This window comes from Triplophysa rosa, linkage group LG4 (assembly GCF_024868665.1).
Source record: "Triplophysa rosa linkage group LG4, Trosa_1v2, whole genome shotgun sequence".
NCBI lineage: Eukaryota > Metazoa > Chordata > Actinopteri > Cypriniformes > Nemacheilidae > Triplophysa > Triplophysa rosa.
The window spans coordinates 12,752,440-12,758,166 of NC_079893.1; the positions used below are offsets into that span (position 1 = coordinate 12,752,440).

The following is a 5,727-nucleotide window of genomic DNA, read 5'->3' on the forward strand; positions in this document are numbered from 1 at the left end:
TTGTATGAAATGTTTGTATCTGTCTGTAACACAATTAGCGTCTGTTCAAAAGGGAATCTGACACAATCGTGAAATTATTCATGGTTGGTTTGATATAATACAACATTAGCAACAGTAAGGAAGCGCAAACAGGATAACAAAGAAAGACACAACCGTTTCTTCTTTGTTTTGTTCAGGTTGTAGGTTCGAGTGTGTTGTGTTCAGGTCCATTTGTGACACCTGTTCGGGTTCTCCAGCAGAGGGCTCTCTTGCGCATGCGCAGTCATCAGTGCTGTCACCGCGTCTCGCGCTTCTCTCTGGCTGTGCTGTGTGTGGGTAAGAAATATTTATTTATATGAGCTTGAGTTTGTGTTGTTTAATTTAAGAAACAGCTTAAAGAGCAGCGTTTGTGTCGAGCTGTCATGTGTGTCGCGTAAATCGCTTCACAGCTTCACTTCTGTGTGTGTTTGATGATGGCTGTTCGGCTAATCTCTCTCTCTCTCTCTGTGTTTTTCATGTTTAAATGCGTACATTTGACGCTCACACGAGTGTGTGTGTGTGAGAGAGAGAGAGAGAGTCTCGTGGCTCTTCAGCAGTGTGTGTGAATATTACAACGTTTCTCTTTCTGTGTGTGTGTGACGCGAGGCGAGTGTTACATTGTATAAGTCTTCATGTTTCTCTGTGTCATTGTTCCTTCTTGTGTGTGTTTGTGAGATCGCTAATATTCTCATGTTATTCTCCGTTTCTCGTCTGTCAGTATATCCGTCTGTCTGATATCTGTCTGATGTCTCTGCGTGTGTACGTGTGTAATGACATTTGTTTGTTTGTGTAGTGTAGTCGCCATTTTCCTGCTCTCATCTTGGATGTTGTGTGTCGTGCGTGTCTTTAGTCTTTCACTTCATTTCAGCTATTAATTCATGAAATATAAAACACTAAAGTCAGCAGTGCCTCTCATGTCAATGTGAATCTGTTGACGTGTCATGGAGAAATAATCGTGTTTTGTGCACCTGTTGAATTTCAGCTTCAGGACATCTAACGTTGTACAATATTTACTGTACAAAAATAAACAACATTGTCTTTAAAATCAGGAAAGAAGAAATGTTTTTAATGAACCGTCTAATTCTATAACAGAACGCTCAAAGAAAAACAGACTTGTAGGTTTTTTGTGTTTGGTTTCTGAAACTGAATTTAATTTAAATTCATTGAATGTAGTGTTGTGCTACTAACACACTCATTGTAGTCCGTACAAACCAAGTGTATCCTCCCTATAAGTCCATGTTTACTGTAGTCTGCATCACATTATGTTTGTCTTTTTTTATTGAGAACTATGAAAATGTCACACAAGTTTATATTGTAGTTTTTACAAATTGTAAGATGAACAACACCTGAATAGACTTTGACAAAATGGCAAAAGATTATAATATTCTGCCTATGCACATGTATATGTTGAGTGTTTTTCTCTGCTGACAGACCCTGTTAGAATATAGAAACATTCAGGTTCTCTGTGGACTTTTATACAATATTAAGGTTTTTGAAATCTTTGAAAATGTATAAAGGAAAACCTGTATTTTGTAGGGCTGTGTATTGGCAAGTGCCTCCCGATACGATACATATCACGATAGATGGGTCACGATACAATATATTGCTATGTATTTTGATACGATACACATTTGCGATATATTGCAATACTTAGAACTGAAACTGTATAAAGTAGACCTAGAAATAAAACATGCTGTGCACCAGCAGGGGTTTTCTGTGAGGATAAGTGTAAAAACATCCCTTACCTCTGCAGAGTGGCGATGATGTGTGATGCATGGACCTTTAGATCAGAGGTTTGGCTTCTCAAACTGTGGGTCACGCCCCTCAAGTGGGTAGCACAGGGGAATATGGTGGCTCACGCAAGTCACTTGGCTGTTGTGGTGCATTACAGTTAAAACACTGAACATGGGCAGTATAAAACCTCTGGTTCATCCGTGCTGTAAATGTGCTGGTGTCACATCCGTGAAAGCACAATAAATGTCATTGTTACTTTTCTTAATAAACTTTCTGTCTAATGCACTGCAGTAGCCAAGTGACTTGTGTCATGACTTGAGAAGCTACAAACAGTATTATTTGATATAACTCATTACTCCATGACTTCTTTTGAAAACCAAAGCACACCCACACATCAGCTCTGAGAGCTCCAAGCGTTCTTATATTTTTCACCATGCTCGCTTCCACTTACTTTTGGCCGTATGTATATGACATGATTTAAAAAAATATATCGATAGTAGAGGTATCACTATCCGTACACTATTGAAAAAAAAAATATTGCGATAGTTTCATGTATCGATATTTCTGCACAGCCCTACTATTTTGACACTTAAGTCTGTTTTGTAACAGCTGTAAATTATTTCCCTGTTAATATTCTTGTAAATTTACTCTAAATTACACTTGTTTACAGTGTTGCGATGTGACCGATGATTTAAAAAAAAAGAGAGAAATAGTTTGTGTAGGTAGTCTCTTAATCTAAAGTGCATGCACAGTACTTCTGATGCAGTTGTTTCATAGAGTTTTATATTGTCACAGTTATGTAAGTGATAATGTCCAGGCAGCCGGTTGTTATGGCAGAAATAATCCCCGACAGTGTGATCAGGACGTGAAGCGGAGGGTCTTGTGTCACACTGAAGGGGCTTATTTCTGCCATAACAGCCGGCTGCTTGTACATTATCCCGCTTATCACACGCCTACTTGCCACATGAGAAAAAAACTGGACATGAAATGTGAATATTTTAGTAGCTAATTTTTACCGAATGCAGACCTTCTGTGAGGAAAAGACGTTTACTTTCAGTTTAAAAGGTCATTTAAATGTCACGAACAGGCAATTTGGTTTAATCGTTTGCACACATAATGTCATATATGTTATTAAAAGACATATTTATATTTAATTGGTCATAAACCTGTCAAAATGATTTGCTGCATCCGGGTTACCGTGTGTTATTAGTTTTGAGAGGTTGTTATCTGGGAATAACGAACCTGCAAATGTTGCGACTGGCCAATCAGAATCAAGCATTCTAACGAGCCGTGTAATAAAGCATTTTAACATAGGAGAATAGGACTTGTAAGATGTTAAAGGTCCAGTCAGTGAAATGTAGCAGCAAGGTTGTAAATTGCAACCATGCGCTCACTCCACCCCTCCCTCCCCCGCCCGTTCCAAACACTACCACGGCTGACAGAACATGGTGATTTACGTGTAAGGGAACCCGCGGTGTATGTAGATAGAAATAGCTCATTCTAAGGTAATAAAAAGCTCTTTATACACTTCTGAAGGCATAGCTATGTATATTATATTGCATTTCTGTCAATAGATCATCCCAAAAATTACACACTGGACTAGGGCTGGGCGGAATGACGGAATATTCCGTTATCGCAGAATGAATTTGTCAACCGTAAGAGATTTTTCTATTCCGTGTATTCCGCGGAATGTAAATAAGTAGGCGTGGTTAACTCGGCGCTCTGCAAATCGGGCGTCATGATGAAAAAAACATGTGAATTAATTCACCGATAACAAATCAAACATTCTTTTGACCTTCTTTCAGTCTGTAGTCTGTAGTTTCGTGATCCGCTCCATTCCGGCGCTTCTCTCACCCGCAGTGCTCGTGCAGTGGTGCAGTGATCTGCGCGTGCATAGAATAAAGCTCATTCTCAGGTATTTCAGAAGACAGGTCGCTTTGTAGAGCTGTTAATAGTTTTAATAAAGTTTAACTTTAGTCGAGCCAAGGCGAAACTTGCGTTGTTACGCGCGATGATGCTCGCCACGTGAGCGCTGCCACTGGGAGACGCGTGTGGAGCTATGGTGAGGAGTCACCAGACAGACACTCGCTGTGCGAAGACAAGCGCGAGAATAAACAAACCTAAAGACAGAGAGTCGCAACACACTAAAAGTGCGCATCTGATAGAGAGTGAAGCGCGATAAAGACCTACAGTACAGACCCCATGAACACCAGTTTATAACACCAGTCGTATACTGTGCTCTCATTGTTTGTGCATATATTCAAACTTCATTGTCATACTTGTTGGCTATCTTCCTACTGAATACATATGATATAGCTAGAAGATAAATATAAATTAATAATAAATCTCATTATCAGAACTTCATTTGATATCTTTATTACATTTTCATAACTTTCCTACATTTTAACTATGGTGAGCATTTAAATGAACTGTAATATATAAATAAAGGAAATCAATCTAATACCTAATTTTTCTAAGATATAGAATTAAAATAGTAGATTGAAACCATGAAATATATCGTTACCGTGAAATCAAACTATTCATTCCGTGAAATAGATTTTTGGTCATTCCGCCCACCCCTACACTGGACCTTTAATGTTACACAGCTCTGCTGGCACCTGTGAATGTGCAGGTGAGACTCAAGTCTGTTTTTTTCTGGATCATGAGCTCTCAAAAAGGATTAAATGGATGTTTATTGTTCATGTTGTCTTCTGAAAGCCGCTGTGATGTTTTTCTGTTTCAAGTGTGTCAGTATTGGGTTTACACACTCACACACTCACACACTCACACACACATGTCTGGTTTACTATCCCCGTGGGGACAGTCCATAGGCGTAATGTTTTTTATACTGTACAAACTGTATATTCTATCCCCTAACCCTATCCCTAAACCTAAAGATCATAGAACACTTTTTGCATTTTTAGATTTAAAAAAAATATCGTTCTGTACAATTTATAAGCTTTTGTGCCCATAAGGACCTCAATTTTGGTCCCCACAGTGACACGAGTCCCCATGAGTTGATGTGTATTCAGGTTTAGGTCCCCACCGGGATATACAAACATGAACACACACACACACAGGAACAGGAAGTGATGCGTGTCACTATTCAGCAGGAAACAAATGAACAACTTCCTGACACTAAAATCCAAACAAACATCAGAGACCAGTCCCATTCACTGTGTGTGTGTGTGTGTGTGTGCGTGAGTGCGTGTGTGTGCGTGTGCGTGAGTGGGCAAAACAGCTTATAAATCATACAGAACAATATTTTTTGAAAATCTAAAAATGCAAACAGTTCTCTATGATCTTTAGGTTTAGGGGATAGAATATACAGTTTGTACAGTATACAACTCATTACGCCTATGGACTGTCCCCACGGGGATAATAAACCAGACGTGTGTGTGTGTGTGTTTTATTGTTTAGTGACAGACTCGTATTTAAATCACATTTGAGCAGCTCGACTAATGTAATTTGATTTCTACACACTTTTAGTCATCCTAACAATAGAATAGAAATAGAAGTTTTTTTTGTGAGTAAACAAGGTGTTTTTGTCATGTTAGCAAAACTGTAGTTGTTTAGTAAATCAAAATATATGCATAAAAAAATAATGTTTGGTTTAAATACTTGAGGCCAATATTTAGAACATTATTATTTAATTTACTGCCTTCGTGTTATATAAATAGTATAATATAAATAATATATAAAAAATCTCTCTCTCTTTTCTCTCCTTTCTCTAAACATCTGTCAGAGCAGATAAGATGGTCAGCCTCTCTCTCTCCCTCCCTCTCCCTCTCTCTCCCTCTTTCTCTCCCTCTCTCCCCCTCTCTCTCCCTCCCTCTCCCTCTCTCTCTCTCTCTCTCTCCCTCCCTCTCCCTCTCTCTCCCTCTTTCTCTCCCTCTCTCCCCCTCTCTCGCCTTCTCTCTCCCTCTCTCTCTCTCTCTCCCTCCCTCTCCCTCTCTCCCCCCCTCTCCCTCTCTC

At 39.2% G+C, this 5,727-nt stretch overlaps 1 protein-coding gene across 2 annotated transcripts in view; it reads left to right on the forward strand.

The window, feature by feature from the left end:
• Positions 1-230: 230 nt before the first annotated feature.
• The window catches only part of LOC130552729 (lethal(3)malignant brain tumor-like protein 4), a 17,369-nt gene continuing 11,872 nt past the window's right edge, over positions 231-5,727 (forward strand). Inside the window, exon 1 of one of the 2 annotated variants that reach the window (XM_057331250.1) lies at positions 231-315. The gene's annotated coding sequence lies outside the window, so the exon portion shown is untranslated. The remainder of the gene's footprint in view (positions 316-5,727) is intronic. The other variant, XM_057331251.1, reaches the window with a different exon arrangement.